The 18945-nt window shown below is 38.4% G+C and overlaps 1 long non-coding RNA gene across 5 annotated transcripts in view; it reads left to right on the top strand.

Moving 5' to 3' along the window:
• Window positions 1-392: 392 nt before the first annotated feature.
• The window catches only part of LOC140132931 (uncharacterized), a 32564-nt gene continuing 14011 nt past the window's right edge, over window positions 393-18945 (top strand). For 2 of the 5 annotated variants that reach the window (XR_011855747.1, XR_011855744.1), the window contains exons 1-2: window positions 393-546; window positions 2415-2520. This is a non-coding gene — a long non-coding RNA (uncharacterized lncRNA). Of the gene's footprint in view, window positions 547-2414; window positions 2521-10621; window positions 11639-12870; window positions 15306-18945 lie in introns of those variants that run through there. The other 3 variants (XR_011855748.1, XR_011855745.1, XR_011855746.1) reach the window with 3 other exon arrangements.

Raw genomic sequence — 18945 nt, 5'->3', positions numbered from 1 at the left:
GGGAACAATTGGGAATATAGGACACTAATGTATAATATATATATATATATATATATATATATATATATATATATATATATAGTATAGGTGCATGGCATGATAATAGGTGCATGGCATGATAATAGATAGGGATAAATGTAGTACTAAAATCAATGTGGGTCTTTGATTACAAGCAATGAAGGTAATATAGGTTTTTGATCAATAGTAACAGGTTTACATTCACCAGATGCTTCCCTTGTATTGTGGAAGAGTTTCTGTAATGGGAATACCTAGTTCTGTTAACACTCAGCTGTATTTGTCTGAGAGCTGAGAATGCCAAGTGGGACTTTAAGACAAGTGTATTTGGGTTAAATGGAGTGGATTTCCTGCCTCACCCTTGAGTGTGCCAGCATGATTCTGCTGAGGGTAGCATTAGCACAATCACCAGTAATTACAAGCATGTGTACTCTGGGAGGATGAGGACTGGGAAGGTGTGAGTGACTGAGGGACCAGCACAATCCCCTTTGGAGCAATCAGAACTGGAAAGGTTTCCCCTTCATGCAAACGGTATGTTGATTTTATTTAATGGCTGATTGAATTCAGCAGATTTCAGCACTAGTTAACCCTTTCCTGCAAGGCACTGTTCCTGGGCATCCAGGCCTCTTGTCTGGCAGACAGGGGGTTAAGAGTGCAGCGTGGGCATTTCACCTGCTACTTGTATAACTGGAAATATGGAAAGTAACTAGTAACATGGGCATGGTCACAGAGCTCAGCTGTCTGTCATGGCTCCATCATGCAGGGAGAAGTTTTATCTCTCCTGATACCCTGGTATGTAGACTACCATTCTTTTATATATTGCCCTCCACCACCTTTATATGATTTAATTGCCCCCTAAAGAAACCATCTGCTGTAGAATATTGTGCTAAGACCTAGGGATGCTTTTACACAGCAAATAAAAGGCAGCTTTTAGCTGTGAGATCAATGTCACATGAAGTGTCTGCTTTACAATGGATTTGCCAGCTGAGTGGCTGCTACACTACAGTATGTGTATTCTCATACTGTCTGCTCTACTGCAGGGCTCTGAGCTTATCCACCTTGTATCCTATCAATAATGAATACGTACAAGATAAAAAACAATTTAAAATATTTGTAGTAGAATTTTTTTTTATTACGTCTCTTTTGTGTCAGGTTCATATAGTTAATTTTTTTTTGGTTTTTATGAATCTGTAATGTGAAGCACTGTTTAGAGAATAGACACCTGCAGATGTCTTATAATTTAGTACTGCAGACTATCTTATATGGTATATACAGTTATACATAATAACCAAATACATATATTTGGTAGGTGTTTCATATTACACTTTTCGTGCTAGCGGCCCACATACAGAATGCTGTTAGTTGGTCCCAAAACAGAAAATTCACAAAAAATGTCTTCTTTAAAGAAATACAATATAGTCGCCTAAGTGTATGATTTTAATGGTTGGTGCCACGTCTCTGGTCACATTAGATTTTTCAAGTTATAAATACTGACATAAATGATCATTCTAGTGTTACATCATATTTTTCTATTGGACTATTAACACTTCTAGAACTATCTCAGATCCCTAATTGACCCCTAAGTGTGTTAGTAGAGTGATTGTAATGATATAGCTAAACTAGTGGTCACTTATCACTCTAGGGATAGATGAAAGTGGGCCTGGAGAATGGTAAGCCAATTTAGTTCTAGGTTTATGTAATAAGGAATATTCTATTTCCTCTCTGAAATCTATATCAAATAGTTTTTATTATAGGACTTGGTATATTTCAACTTTGTATATAGAATAAGTACCAGGCTCTGCACATAGAGTCAATTGAAGGGGTAAATGAAATGATTTCTGATGGTATTGATAAACACATTAGATAGCTATACAGCATAATGCAGATCAGAGTCTTGGCCTGTCCAGAAGCTGAAGGGTTATAAAGAATTACAATATGGGACCTGCAAAGCTTTAAATAATGTATGTGCATTTAAATTGATCCAAGCCTTTGTCTAGTGGCTTGAGGCCCTGTGGCAGTTTTGTGCTCACCCTCATCTATACCCACAGGACCGTTCATTGACGTTTCTGGTAGATATTGTTAGAGGATTAGATCAGTCCATCAAGAATAAAAGTTGAAGAGCTCCTGTCATGTAATGTATTAAAATGCTGTTAGACTCTTGACTTGTCGGAGTGACATTATATCTTATGCATGGGATAGTAGAGTGTGCTCCTTACCGGCATACAAGCATTTTTTAACCATCTACTAGACAGATTCTGCATTTACCCTCTTAATTGCCACATGCCTGCATGACGGTGGCCATTTACTAGACATTTATGAATATTCATGTGTGTTAATTAAAGTTTAAGTAGCCCTTGGTTGCCGTCTTCTTGTAGGCGTTTACTTTCTTCTCTCCCTAGAAACCTCCCCAGACATCATGAAACTGCAAGCTTTTAGTCAATTGGCTTTGAATGGTCACTTGAGACCTGCATTGCAAGAAATGATTCCAAATCCAGCAACTAAAAGGTAGCTATATAATCACAACAATTCTCAACCGTGGGATATGAGCAAATGTAATCTGTACTATTGCTAGGAAAATAGTACAGAAAATAGTACAGTACATGGTAATCTGACAATCTGTAAGCAATTCACTGTGGAATGAAGTCCATTTATGTCTGGGTGTAAAGAATGTCTACACACAACTTTCAGTTTCAGTTTATTTTGCAACTTTATACATTTTGATTAATTTTGTCACATTTTTTAGCAAACGGATTAAGTGCTACTTATGTATTGATTAATTTATATAGTGAATATAGTTAAACAGATCTATATGGTAGCCTAACATTTTTGCCATAAATTACCAAAAATTTTTACCAAAAATTGCCTGCAAATTTTTGGCAACCGAAAAATGGAAATGTCACCCTGTGATAACCTGAGACAGGTTGGACAGAATTGCTCAATGTGGTTGGTTAGCAGCCAGAAATTCCACTGTGGCTATGCCTGGGATAAAAAAAATATGTCACATGGCATATCTATTACTTCCTGTTATGTGGCAAATCAGCCCATGTAGCCCTGGTCTTAGGCTGGAGGCCGGTATATATTGACCTACTTTTTGTGGGCGTGTCTTGTTTATTTGCTCCATTTGAGCCAGACTTGTCAGGATTATTAAGGCCACGGTCACACATACCCCTAGGCGTCCATCATAACGCGATGCTAGCGCACAGGGGGAGGTCCTCGGCCCGAGCGCATGCGATTGTTAAGCCGATCGCATGCATTTCTCTGGAAACGCATGTGCGTTCGGGCCGAGGACCTCCCCCTGCGTGCTAGCGTCGCGTTAGCAACAGTATTTCGATATAAATTGTTCCCTATCCCACCCACTTTAGCAAGTGAAAACAAAAGGACAGAAAACTAACACACAAGGTGTTATATTTTTTTTAGTTTTTTTTTTTGGTGTTGATTTTGGTGCCTTTTATTAGCATTTACCTATTGCTGATGTGAGGTGTTTATGTACAAGAAAGGATACTACTGTAAATTTTGGATTTCAAGCCGTGGCCTGCATTTTTAAGCATTCTAGTCACACCCCAGGGTGATGATGACATATGATTTGCGGTCACATCTAGTATTAATACATGAGTTTTCAACAGCTGAGAAGGGGAGATCTGCCTAATTACATTGCTCTCAACAAGGTGTTAACAAAATGTATGTGTTCACTATATGTCAACACATGTGTTAACACAATGTTAACAAATGTGTGTGTTAACACCACTTTAACATATGTTTTAACTTTGTCTTTACATGTTGACAGCAATGTAATTAGGTACGTCATCTCAACGGTTGTGATGCATTTAAAAATGCATGTGTGACTGACACCGACTGTGACCGAGCCCTTAGAAGTAACCAAGCAAATGTCAATAAATGTAAATGCAAAAATTAAATAAAAAAACACAGCTCAATTTTAAACATTTTAACCATGTTAAATAATTCCAATTTACATGTTAAAACAGGATCCATGAAAAAAAAATCCTTCCTTTGCACCTGCCCTGGACCAGGTGCAGATTTGTCCACAACTAGTAATATAATCTATTACAATTAGAGGAGATGCTGTAAATTATGGTACCATAAAAATGATATATATATATATAACAAAGCAAACAAATAAATAAATAAAAAAAATATATATAACAAAATAGCTAAAAGGCTAGGGTTTATATAAGCAAGTAATTCAATTCTGTACTGGAACAAAACGGGATCCTTGGTTGAATTCTAGCACGCGGATACAAAAGTCTCGAAAACTGGTAGATGAGGTGTTATACATTTGCCCTATTGAGGATTTGGGAGTTTGGGTGTCTTTATCAGCATTTATCTAATGCTCAATTATAAATCTGACATAATTAACCCCTTAATGACCAGGCTTTTCTTTGTTTTTAATTTTTCACTCCCCACCTTGAAAACTGTATAACTTTTTTATCTTTCCATGTAAAGAGTTGTGTGAGGGCTTGTTTTATGCATAACAAATTTCACTTCATAGTGACAGTATTTAATATTCCATGCCGTGTACTGGGAAGCAGAAAAAAATGTAGTGAAATTGGTGAAAAAAATGCATTTGCACCATTTCTTGGGGGCTTGGAATCTATGACTTTCACTGTGCACCACAAATGATATGTTTACTTTATTCTTTGGGTCGATGCGATCATGGCAATATGTAATTTATATAGGTTTTATAATGTTTTCATACATTTACAAAAATTAAAACACCCTGTAAAAAAATTCTTTATTTTGGCATGTTCTAGCGCTAATAACTTTTTCATACTTCGGTGTACGGAACTGTGTGTGTTGTCAATTTTTGCAACTTCTGATGACATTTTCAATGCTACCATTTTGAGGACAGTACAGCCTTTTGATCTTTTATTGAATTTTTATATTTAGCAAAATGGCAAAAAACAGTTATTTTTGACTTTGGGAGTAATTTTCCATTACGGGGTTAAATGCCAGAAATAAACATGTTTAGACTTTTACTGTTTATTTATATTTATATCAGTTTTAAGGAAAGGGGGGTGATTTGATTTTTTATGTCTTTTTTAATTACATTTTTTAAAACTCTCTTTTAGATTTACCCCATATGGTACTTTAACCCAAGTTTGTGTGATTGATCCTACCATAAAATGCCATCTACAACAACGTTCAAATCGCATATTATAATACATGTTGTGCACCGGTCTTTGTGCGGACCTAGTCCAAGCGTCCCTGTCTTTTTACTGCCTCCAGTGATTGAATGATTAACAGTGTTACTATTGTTACATGTGTGTGTTTGCTGCAATATGCAGCAAACACTCACCGGCTAAGGAGAGGGCTCAGCTGTTAGAACAGGCGAGTGCCTATTAAAAACTAAGTACACTTTTGACTGAGTCCACAATAAAATGTAGTCTTTTTGGGACAGTTATTCACAAATCACAGCCATACAGTTTTTCATAAGTTTAATAGGAAACAATATTTAATGAAAATCTACCATAAACAGTGATAAACCTGGGACACTTACTCATAGATCCAGGTACAGTGACTGTGGTAATCTTATATTTGTTATCCATGGCCGCTTCTTAAATCAGCTTTGTAAATTAAAGAGCATATACTTAGCTCTCTCCCTGCTTCCATTCACCCGTGATGCCACAGAGGCTAGTTATGCCATCCCAACCACTGACGGACTGCTGCTATAGCTGCTGCTATAGCTGTAAACTAACGCTGGTGGGGTCTGTAGCTGGGACTGGACCACCAGCCTCTGTATACAAACAAAGACCTTGCAGTGAAAGGTGGCGCTACAGCTGAACGAGAGCAGGGAGAGAGGTAAGTATATGCTCTATTATTTTTAAAGCATCCCCAGTCATATCTAAACAAAACTATAGACAGCAGAAAGATCTTCAAGCACCGTATAAGACCATATTCTAGAAACCTAATTTTACCAGATTTAAAAGCACATAGAGAAACATTGCTTCCGGTTACTGAATGTTTTTTTTTATTATTGCAACCTTATTGGTTAAATTGCAGCATCCGTATATATTCAAGACAAAAGTTTGTTTTGGAAATTTTCATTAAATCATTATTTTTTTCACAGTGACAGCTTTTAGCATGGTTCGGTTTTTATTCCCATTATTTTTTTATGGCCCTTTAGAACATAAGGAAAGAACGGATAATTAACTAATGAAAAAACATCGAAAATGATTTAACAATAATGTTTTAAAAATTCTACATATTGTAAGACACATTAAAATATAATAATATAGCATGATAATTATTATTATCAATTCAGCTTTGTTCAAATAAGGCCTGCATTGTGAGCATACTTACATTGGTTAGAGCATGACACTTTCCAGGAATTGAAAAAAAAACCTAGATGCTCTAAGACACAATTTAATACACTGCAGTGTACATAACCTTTATAATTCAATAGTAAAATATTTATACATGGGAATTATCACACTTTCCTTTACCTTCTCAAAAACATCTACTCAATGTCATCTGATATTTTTCTGCAGAAATTTCAGAAGGAAACTCATTTTATCAGGAAGGGAGAGAGCAGAATAGGAGCTAAGTAAGTGGGGAAAGAAACACCTTACAAATATATTACAAACTTTCTTGTATTCACTTGTACTATTCATTTATAAAAGTTTGTTGACCACTAATGGCTGGTCAGCTAATGCAGGTGTACAGTTATAGGTTCAATATGGTTGATGCAGTTGGATTGAAATAACTATGGATGCACAACTATGTCCACATTATGATTTGATGAGATAATCCTTAGGGCAGAAACCTTTAATATGGTTTCATTTAGATAATTTAAAAAAAAAAAAACACTTGGCTTTCTAACTTTTAATTATGAATTAAATTAATTGATAATGTAAATTTCGATTTTTTTTAAAATTTTTTTTAATTTTTTTTTTCCCTAAACATAAGCCAGCTTTATCATGGTTGTGAACATGTGATTCCCTTAGCTTCAGGTAGTAACTGTAGCTGTAGGTAAGTCTATTATAACTTTTTGTTTTTCCTACATTCCAGGTGTCCATCGAGTGTATCCTCCAATGTCTAACTGTGCATTCTCCAACAATAAAACTTCTGTGCCTCAGCCTTTCTTTCTATGGAAGATAACCTCCTGTCTGAGGCATCTTTCTATGATCTGCAGAGATGCCAATGGCATTTCTTGGCTATGTGAAAAAGTGAAGGTCCAAGAAGTAGAGTAGTAATCTAAAAAGCTTCTATACTTTATCTGTGGTGAATCTTACTACCTTGGTCTGTGGTTCAGGGAACCTCACATACAGTGAAAACCACTGATGTCTAAGAACACTTCTGGGAGGAAGTGGCAAGAGATGGAATGGAATTTGTGGTTTATGTTGTGGAAAAGGGTGTAAATGGTGCTGAGATTAAATGTTTAAGACCATAGCGAGCATGGGATTTACAGGAACACCGTAAGGAATTCCTGTCTTCAGTATAAAGGACCCTCTTGCAGGTATTCATTTTCCACCTATTTAAATGAGCCTTCATCAGCACTAAGCTAAAAATATACCACCAGCTTTGTGTACAAAGTTTTATTCCGGGGCTGGACATTCCTTCTTGTTATAAAAATATATTTTCTTTAAAAGGGAACTAGTCTTTAGCAATAAAACCATTCAGAGCAGCACAGGTCTAATGAAATCAAATCTGCTCCAAATAAAAGGAGTGTAGCTGACCAGTACAAGCGCCCTGGCAGCGCCACATGTTCACACAAGGAACAGCTGAGTGGGAAAACACATAAAACAGCTCACATTTCTCTGCACACAGGCACAGGAAATATAATTAAGAGATGGGATGTCTAACATATTATGGCAGGGAAATCAGCAGAAAGCCTCCGCATCACTGATTCCTATTCATAACCGTAGTATTTAGCTACTAGGATTGTACAGTGACCCACGACTGACTCTCATCCTATTATATGACTGGGCAAAAAATGCCTGAGTATTGGTTAGGTGATGTTTTTGTATTTGTGAGGACATGATGTTAGCTGTTATGACAGCTAATTGATTTGTAAGAACACCGGTCTGTCATAGTTAAGGAACTAGGACCAACCATACACATAAAATCATCCAACTCCCCTTTTAACATGTATATTTTGTTTGGTTGATTGTGCATGTATATTATAATGGTAACAACATGCTGACACATCTGGCAGAAGAACGGTAGAAACGATTGAATATGTTGCCACTAGGGGGCAATATTGAGGGACACATATATTAAATCAATACATTTATCTTATGTGTATGTCCAGCATATAATTCTCTGATTGATAAATTTAACTAAATGTATTTTCATATTCATAGTCTGTGCAGGTATTCTACATAGTTGCATTGGTAGTCTCTGCAGTCTTTGTTAAATGGCAATCTCCCATCAAAATCCATCATGATAAACCAGGGACACTTACTCATAGATCTAGGCACCATGACTTTGGTAATCTTCTCATATGTGTTATCCATTGCCTCCCTCCTTCTAAAATCAACTTTTAAAATTATGCATATGAGTCAGAAGTGCTCAGGCTTCACAGGGTGTTACATTGTGAAGGGGCATGCATTACCCTCCCCCAGCTCCCTCAGGAGCTAGGAGGCCATGGATAACAAATATAAGCAGATGACCACAGTCATGGTGCCTGGATTTATGAGTAAGTGTCCCTTTTTTATGATGCTTAATTTTGATGGTAGATTTCCTAGTAGTAGTAGTAGTAGTCAACATGATAGGGCAGTTATAATAAAATGGAGGTTGGGAAAACACCAGCCACAAAATACCACTTGTGTTATAGAACGCACCGGACAAAATAAAAGGTTACCACCCCTTTACTTGTATCAGCTAATTTGCATAAATCGGGCAACATTTGTTCAAATGGTTGAAATATTTTAAAAGTAGACCTAAAATGTATCATGGGTACAAAGATTGTCATTTATCATGTTGTACTTGATGACAGATCCTCTTCTAATGGGGTATAATAAAACCACTATGGTCCTTGCCATCTAATTGTCAAACTACCTGTCTGCTTTCCTATGTAGCCATACTGTGAAGACACTTTTAATCTCTTAAGGGAAACATTATATTTTTCTCAAGTAAACATATGAATTCTTTTTGATAAGGGAAGGTTACGTGGGTGGTATTACGTGGAATCACTTTTGTAAATACCATCCATGAAACCTTAGAATGTAAAGTGTGCTGCTCCAGACCTGAGGGAGGACACAGGTTGGGGTGCAAGGGACAACATGGACAGGTATGACCACGTAAAACTGCAGATGGTATTATGGTGTTAGGCAGCAGCCCTAAAGAGCAGTGCAGTCATATATTTCTCTATGTTGTCAGTAGCAACAGACCTCTCGCGCAATCTTCTCAATGTACTGCTGACTCCCTTCCCCTTGGTAACTGCTGTAGTATTCAAACAAAAGCCTGTTACTGCTCTTACTCATAACAGAGGGGAGCGGATGTGCCTTGAGGAGGTTCAGCTACAATCTTGGAATATAAATCCATTGTTCACAGTCTTGCTGCTACTAACAACACAAATGTATGGTTACACATATCTCCAGGGCTGTATGAAGCTTATTTGGTGAAACCTGGCGTGGTGATATCCGGTCTAACAAACTCTTCAGTTTTCCTTTCTCTTGCAAATTTGTATTTGTCCAGAGCTTGATACAATATTAGAAAAATCTGCTGATTAAAAGAATAATAGATAATAAACCTGTACAAAAGAAGTGTTCCTTTCGTAATTACAAAGTGCAAAAAGACTCCTTTAAAAGCAAAGGTAAGCAAGGATGTTGAAGTTACCCTAAAGGAGGTAAAAACCGTGGAGTCATCATCCAATGACTCCAACAAAAGTGATGTCAGGGTTGGGGGGAGTCTTTGATTACAAGGTAAAGATCAGAGGAAATCCAACAGTTCTGGACATCATAATAAATAGATAGAATAGAGCTCAACCAACACACCCATAAAAATACAACAGAACTTGTTCTCAGAACTGTTTCCTCAAGGTCTTCTACTATATACTTATCATATGGCAGGAAGTACCATTCCTGATATTGATAAGGACAGTAATTCCAGTACCTCAAGACCATATAAATTCTGTGTTTTATTTCCGTTTTGTTTTTAATAAAAAACTAACAAATAGTTTAATCATTTATTTGAGGATCCACAACCGCTTCATCAAGATGGAATTGGTAAGATGAGCCACTACTATCGTTAACAAAGTACCTCTACGTGCACAATAAATCTAGAAGATGCATATTACCATGTACCTATCCACCCTTCTTCACAAACATTCTTAAGGTTCCCCATCTTCTCACCAGATGGCAACACTCATAACTTTAGATTCCTGGCATCTATTCTGCCCTAGGGTTTTTACAAAAATCATGGTAGAAATCGTGGCATTCTTAAGGATGCCAACGTTCCTTAATTGGACGACCTACAAATAGTAGCAAAAGACGTAGACCATTTAATTTGTTCCCACAACTTAAAAATTGCTACACTACCAGACTTAGGTTGGATACTTCAAAAATCAGACCTGACACCCAGTACACAAAAAAAGATATTTAGGAGTCTTGTTAGAATCTGGCTAACATTTTTTTTTCTTCTTTAGAAGGACAAAAGATCCATTATCAGATCACCATCTTTCAGAGTAAGGGTCGCATCTCAGTGAGAACAGCACTAAAAGAAGATCTTCTCTAGAGGCTGCAGGTGAGAAAGCTACAGAAGGGACAACATGACTGCAGTCTCTTATCTAAAAAGACAATGAGGAACAAAGTCTCCAACTCTGCTATCCATCTCATAGAAAATCTTTGTCTGGGAAGAAAGGAATGTTCTTTCTATCTTGGCAAGAGGTGGAAAATATAACAGAAGACTTGCTCAGCAGACAGACCATGGTCCTAGCTCTAGAGATCTTTCAATGTCATGTGGACCTGTTTACCACAAGGAAGAATGCCAAATATCCTCTTTTTTTATTCATTAGACACAAGGGAATCCAAGAACATTCTGGACTCCTTCAGTCACCACTGGAGTACGCCTCTGGCATACACCTTTCTTTCTATTTCACTAAAATCTTGAATACTTCAGAAAATATACGTGGACAAGACCAGAGTGATATTATTATGTCCAAATTGTCCAAAAAGTAGCTGAGGTCAATGGCTCCACAAGATCCGATAATCCTACCTGCTGAGAAGGGCCTTCTATGTCAAGGGCCTGTAGTATGTTTAGAGGTTTCATCTTGATGCCTGTATCCTGAAGGGAAATTCCTAAAATCTCACGGGCTGTCTAAAAAGATGTCAAGTCAAGTAGAAAACCGGCAACCTTTGCTATTTATGATATGGAGCTTACCGAAACTTGGGATAAGGATCATAACCTTCATGTTTGATTTCAGATAAAGAGTAAGGGGAGAGAGGTGTCAAAGGCGACTATTGATAGATGGCTGAAGAATGTTATCTATCTTGTTCCTATGAATCACAGAGCCCATATATACACTCACCGGCCACTTTATTAGGTACACCATGCTAGTAACGGGTTGGACCCCCTTTTGCCTTCAGAACTGCCTCAATTCTTCATGGCATAGATTCAACAAGGTGCTGGAAGCATTCCTGAGAGATTTTGGTCCATATTGACATGATGGCATCACACAGTTGCCGCAGATTTGTCGGCTGCACATCCATGATGCGAATCTCCCGTTCCACCACATGCCAAAGATGCACTATTGGATTGAGATCTGGTGACTGTGGAGGCCATTTGAGTACAGTGAACTCATTGTCATTGTCAAGAAACCAGTCTGAGATGATTCCAGCTTTATGACATGGCGCATTATCCTGCTGAAAGTAGCCATCAGATGTTGGGTACATTGTGGTCATAAAGGGATGGACATGGTCAGCAACAATACTCAGGTAGGCTGTGGCGTTGCAACGATGCTCAATTGGTACCAAGGAGCCCAAAGAGTGCCAAGAAAATATTCCCCACACCATGAAACCACCACCACCAGCCTGAACCGTTGATACAAGGCAGGATGGATCCATGCTTTCATGTTGTTGACGCCAAATTCTGACCCTACCATCCGAATATCGCAGCAGAAATCGAGACTCTTCAGACCATGCAATGTTTTTCCAATCTTCTACTGTCCAATTTCGATGAGCTTGTGCAAATTGTAGCCTCAGTTTCCTGTTCTTAGCTGAAAGGAGTGGCACCCGGTGTGGTCTGCTGCTGCTGTAGCCCATCTGCCTCAAAGTTCGACGTACTGTGCGTTCAGAGATGCTCTTCTGCCTACCTTGGTTGTAACGGGTGGCGATTTGAGTCACTGTTGCCTTTCTATCAGCTCGAACCAGTCTGCCCATTCTCCTCTGACCTCTGGCATCAACAAGGCATTTCCGCCCACAGAACTGCCGCTCACTGGATGTTTTTTCTTTTTCAGACCATTCTCTGTAAACCCTAGAGATGGTTGTGCGTGAAAATCCCAGTAGATCAGCAGTTTCTGAAATACTCAGACCAGCCCTTCTGGCACCAACAACCATGCCACGTTCAAAGGCACTCAAATCACCTTTCTTCCCCATACTGATGCTCGGTTTGAACTTCAGGAGATTGTCTTGACCACGTCTACGTGCCTAAATGCACTGAGTTGCTGCCATGTGATTGGCTGATTAGAAATTAAGTGTTAACGAGCAGTTGGACAGGTGTACCTAATAAAGTGGCCGGTGAGTGTATATATACCCTCTCTTGCTTGTATTTCGTGTGTAAATTTTAACATGCTAAATAAACTGGTGTTGTATCAATTCCCAGTGTGGTTATTTGGTAGTCACTGTCAGGCGGATGCAGGGTGGGACCTTTTATCATCTCTTGTTCCTTTCCCCACAGGTGTCACAGGGCATCCTTCAGGTTGGCCATCATGGAAGCTGATCCGGAATGTCCGACGATCATGGATTGTGCCGCGATTCACTACGAGGCTGCAACGGATATCCTGCATGTGTCGCTCCCTGCTCAGGTCCACCGGAGTTCACCTTCTGTTAAATCCCATGCTTAGTCCGAATCTGTTGGATCGTCTGATGGCACGCTCCCCCTATTTGTGTCACATGAAAGCTGGCGCCGATGCGCCAAAATCCTTTCACGTGCAAAAACCCCTAGTGTTTTCCTGTGGACCCAAATAAGCACCTATATCTCAGTTTCTATTCTAGGACATGATCTTACACTGCTGAGTTTTTAGCTCTCTGTGTTGAACTGCTCTATAGACCCTTCCCTCTAAAAACACACTGGGGCAGATTTATCAAGTGTCTGAAAGTCAGAATATTTCAGGTTCCCATGGCAACCAATCACAGCTCCCCTTTAAAATATTCATGAGCACTGGTAAAATGAAAGCTGAGCTGTGATTTGTTGCCATGGGCAACTGGAAATCTTCTGACGTTCAGACACTTGATAGATATGTTTTTGTTTTGTTATATGTTTTTTTATGGACAGAACACAAAGTGTTAAATTCCAGGTGTTGGCTTTAGATGTTTGTGGGGAATTTATCATATGCTGGTAACGCAACCCCGCTGTCCCGCGGATTACATCAAGAGGCTTAGACCTTTTGAGGTATCTGTCAGATAACCGCGCCACTGGGCAAAACTACCCTAGGCCCGCCCTGGAGCAGTTTTACATAGAAATCAGCAAACAAACATTGCACAGGCATGGGACACATGCAGTGGAAGTGTCGTAATCTCAAATCATTTTTTTCAGTGCTTCTGCACCACAAAAAGTATTCATAAATGTCCCTCACACTGTTTTTTGATTGAACTTTTATTGACCATATTGAATACAGCCACCGTGTTTTATGTTGTATAGGAAGTCATATCTTGATCACATGCAAGTCCACCATCTAGGAAGAATTGCCATCAGGAACTTGGTCACAGTGCTAACAAGTTGCTAGATGCCTCTTTTGCCCTTATCAGACCTATTATTTTGTGTGACAAAGATATGGATGTAATATGTGGTTAGATGGGAAACTGAAATTTGCACTGTAAATGGGTATTGAATGGAGGGCATTCATTTGGCGTATATGGGGCCTTGAAAATTCCTTGTGGCAGCCATGGTCACATTTAAAGTCCAGTCTGTACTGTTACTGGATAATTTAGTATTTTAAACAGATCAATGCATTATTAATCCATGCTGTGCTTTATCACAGATCCTAGGTGTCAGCGAGCAGCATGTAGAGGTCAGAAGTTACTGCCACACAAATAATGGTAAAAATAGATGAAGTGGTCTTTTCACATGATTCCATCTGACTCCTAAATGCTTCACAAATCTTTGTTTTAAAGTTAATTATTACATAGAACAAGAAGTCTCCTAATTATAATTGTGAAATCACAATTTGGATTCTTATGAATTCATGGGCCACCTCTGTTGTTCAATTTTGAAGGACATTCCAGAGTTTTTTTCAGGGACAGGAGAATGTGACAAATACTGCTTGGTTGTTTTATAAACATGATCTTATTAAAAATTGACACATTACTTAAAGGACACCTCCACTTTTTGTATTTATTTATTGGTTTCGATACCTGTTATTGCAGCTGAAGGAGACAGGAGCTGCAGTACCACAAGATAAGGAAGTGCAATTATGAAAAAAGGGCCAGCAAGTATTGTTGACGCTTCTTGACAATGGAGTACTAACTTACTTGTGGGACTCTATGTACAGCCCCCAGATCATGCAACAATGCTTCATTCTTATAGGACTTGAGGACAGGTTATGAGTGTTCTTAGTGGAAGTCCATTTTAGGGTTGATTTGGAGATAAACTCAATGGGAGTTATTTATTATTGGTTTTCCTGAGGTTTATTTAGTGTAAAAAAAAAAGTGTCAAAAAAGGAACAATGTTAAGACCCTTATCCGCTCTCTGTTAGGTAATGCAACCCCTGTAACCCCAGCTGTACTCCTTTTAGGGGATAAACCAGCGAGGGTCAAAAATAAAGCTCATCCCTTGGTTCAGTTTATAGCTTTAGCAACTAGAATCCATATAGCGGCAAAATGGAAGTCCCCAGACTTATTGTTCACAGCAGTTAAGAACAAAATCAATTGAAAGGATAGATGCAACCAGGATAGACACCTTACCCCTATTTGAAGGCATTTGGAACCCATGGATCACAGCACAAGGTTCACTAACCCTTGAGAGGGCTCTAGCTCTATCCCCCTAATAACCTTTAGTAATCTCTACCCAGGTTTCCAACCTCTTCTGCCCCCCCTTTCCTCCCCCCTTTCATTTTGCTGGCTATGTATAATACCAAACTCTGTGAATTCCCCCTGCGAGGGGTATGTGTTTTGCCGTGACCTATTGTAAGGCCCCATTCTGTTTTTCTTCAATAAAATTTTGTTGAAACTAAAAAAGTCTCAAAGTTGCGTTGATATTTTTTTGGGCCGTATCACTGCTAAAAACTCTCACAGGACTATTTCTATCATTTCATTAATCTGTAGACATAGAACTACTGCTAGTGTAACACTGTGCAAAGCCAGATTCATGACCTGGTATTTTTTGCAAAAAGTCACATAAAAAATTGCATAGTCACTCCAGTCCCCTGCTGGCGTATGTGCTGGGACGTTTTTTTTAAATCCCAGACAGCAAGTAGAGTATAAGACGGCACTATAATGAATCTGATGGGCAGAGGAACTCCAAAGACAGACACAGAACTTTTCCAGGGAGCCGGCCTAATGATAAATAACCCCAAGGACCAAAAGGTGCTCTGATGCCTACATAAGAAACCGTTGTTGGGAATGCAGTCACTTCTGAATAATTTTTCTGTCTAATGTTATGATAGTAAAGACAATTTCGGTAAAAAAAAACAAAAAACAAAAACTTTAAAAGAATTTATTATCAGAAAATGTGTTCTTTAAATTTCATTTTTGGCGGAATCTGGCATACCAGCCCTGAAATAGGTGCAATTCCTGGCATACAGCCTAGAATTGCGCCTATTTCCCCCTCTACACTGCCTCCACGGCAATTGGGCCTGCAGTGGTGTGAATGGGGGCGTGGACAGCCGCATAATTTTTCCCTTTGAGAGACAGGTTATGTCACAATAGCTGGAGCCTCCTAATAAATCCGGTGGGTGAAGGACAGAGGGGCTCCATCATATAATAATTGTTCCCTTTTATGTCATCATGTATTTTTCTTTAACTTATAAACACTAGGCTATTTCTTCCAGTCAGCTCATTTGTCATCCAAGCTAAGACTGAAATAAAATAACATCTCTATTAAATAACAAGAGTCAGATGGTACAGGATCCAGCATTGACAATAGTGATTGCTACATCTCGCTGGGCATGCTCACTACACTCTCCCATGAAGATCAATAGGCAATTTGATCTTCAATAGGAAAGATGATTGTTTCCATTCACTCAGTCTGTTTGTATCTGATATTCACTGATATTTTCCTGCAGAAATATAATAAACACTCTTGGTCAGTTGCACTGTGGTACTCAATTTTTCTGATAATTAAAATGATATACTGAAACAGCATATGTTCCTTTTTCTATATTTATATTCTATTTTCAGCCAACTAGCTTGAACAGAAACTTTACTGAATTGTTTTGCAAAATGTACATAAAATAAAAAAAAGTTTAACCCCTTACCCACATTGGACATAATAGTACGGCATGACTGGCAATGGCTTGCCGACCTGTGCAGTACTATTTCATCAAGCTTCTGACACTGACTCCTGAATGGTGCCAGTGCCAGAAGCTGTGGGTGTCGGCTGCATATTGGATATCTGTAACACACTAAGCATGTGCAGCATGCTCAGTCTGTTACATAACACAATGCAATATATCTGTATTGCACTGTGTTAGATCAATGAGAGCTTGAAGAAGCGATCAGAGGACCGCTTGATCAAGCCAACCTGTAATAAAAAAAACAAGTTTAAACAATAAATAGAAAAAAAAAAATTAATAAAATAAAGTAAAAGTCTCCTAAATACCATCATTCCCTGTTCACATGTAATAAATTACAAAAAAAACATATTTGGTATTGCTGCATACTTAACAATCTGTATAATAAATTAAAAACTTGCCAAAAATATACATTTTTAATAAAATCCCTTCACAAAAATTTTCCAGAAAGTGAGCAAACAGAGAAATATTCGCCAAAATGGTACCAATGAAGAGAACAACCCAACAAGTAAAAATAAGCCCTAAACCAACCCTGTCTACTGGAAAATACTAAAACCAATAAGAAGTTCTCTGTATTAGTTTTTCTTCGGTAAAATATTTAAAAAACTATATAGATGAAGCATCACCGTAATCATAGTAAACCATTAACCATTATTTTTATTGTGCAGTGATTGGCCACCCCAAAAATGCAAAAAATCCAAAACCAGAATTGATGATTTTCTATTTCTCTATACATTCAATAGTCAGTAAAATTGAATCAAATAGTAAAGACTCACTAAAGTGAATTATTTGTAAAGTGCATCTCACAGAAAATAAGACCTCATATGTCCAAATTGTAAAAAAATAAATAAATAAAGATTGTATAACCTTTTTTCCAGATTTTCCCAAAACTTCCAAATATCATTTTTTCCATAAATAAACGCAAAACATATCACCAAAATTTTTCAACTAACATAAACTAAAATTTGTCAGAAGAAAAAAATCAACTGGATATGTTAAAGCATTCCAAAGTTATAACCACTTTGAGCAAATTTGAACCCATTTGCTTAAATGGGCCATGTCAGGAAGGTGAAAAGTAACTTCAGGTGTTGCATGACTGTGCTGGGCCATAAGTTGTTATTATAGGGGTTTGACCATAAAAGAAAGTCCTCAAATCTTAATCCCTAGCTATGCTTACATGATAAAGATAACTTTTACCACTTATTTTGCAATTTTACTCAGTTTTGTTGCCGCTTTTGCTCCTATCACTACATCCGATTCTCGCTGTTTGATTCAGATCTTGGGCGGTCTTTAGCTGAGCAGACACTTCCTGATTTGCTTGTGCTATGCTTGTGCCCATCCTCCTATCCTACAATCTCCTCTTGCTGTGTGACAATGTTCTTAGATAATCATGGTACAGGCTGGAGACAGGTTTGGACCACAAGTGAACAGGTGGATCTATCAGTGAGCCCCTGAGCTTGGTCGACCCCCAGGCCCAATTTTATTAGTTAATATTGCTCACAGAGCTTGAATGGCATAAGTTAAAGACAAAGACCAGTCCTGCAGGTTACTGAGAGGGCTCCTAAGACCATAGCAGTCCAAGGCAATGACTAGAAAGCAAGCTATGATGTACAGAGGTGGGCCCCATTAAAATATTTTACATTTTCATTTAGCTTCTGAACATTCTACTAATATCTGACACATAGAAAAAGAGAAATAAGACACATCGGAGTCATTAGATGGATATAAGATCGCTAATAACAAACTCAGCATTGCTATCTCACCTAATCAATTAAACACAGACTCAACACTGCTGTGCCTCCTACCCCTTCGGATCACGACACATCTTATTTGTAGAGCTGCTCTCCTCTTTACCTTGCTGTACAGGAAGTGCCTGTGGCTCTAGTGATTTTTGCCTCCTCCCCCTGTAGTACAGGAGATGTGTGTTCATGTGTGAGAAATCAGAGCTGATAGGAAGACCTGCCGAATTATAGTTAAGGCTGAGTTTATGGTTATATCCAATGCCAACCAAAACACCCAAGTTAAAGGGGTTGTTTGGGGTTTGAAAAAAAAATGGCTGCATTCTTCCAAAATCATCTCCTCTCCTGACCGTGGGTGCTGCCTGCTAACTGAAACTATGGTCAGATGTGTTGCTGTTTGTGGAAGAAAGCATCTATGTTTTCGACCTCTAGACAAACCTTTTAATGCATCAAGCAATTCAGGGCTCGGTGTGTAGCACTGATCTGACCCGCACACCGCAAAAAGATAGAGCATGCTCTATGGAGAGAGGAGGGGTCACCTCCTCCTCCTCTCCAGCACACGGC

This window comes from Engystomops pustulosus, chromosome 5 (genome assembly GCF_040894005.1).
Source record: "Engystomops pustulosus chromosome 5, aEngPut4.maternal, whole genome shotgun sequence".
NCBI lineage: Eukaryota > Metazoa > Chordata > Amphibia > Anura > Leptodactylidae > Engystomops > Engystomops pustulosus.
The sequence above is the reverse complement of the archived record's forward strand: the minus strand, read 5'-3'. Positions and strand labels throughout refer to the sequence as shown.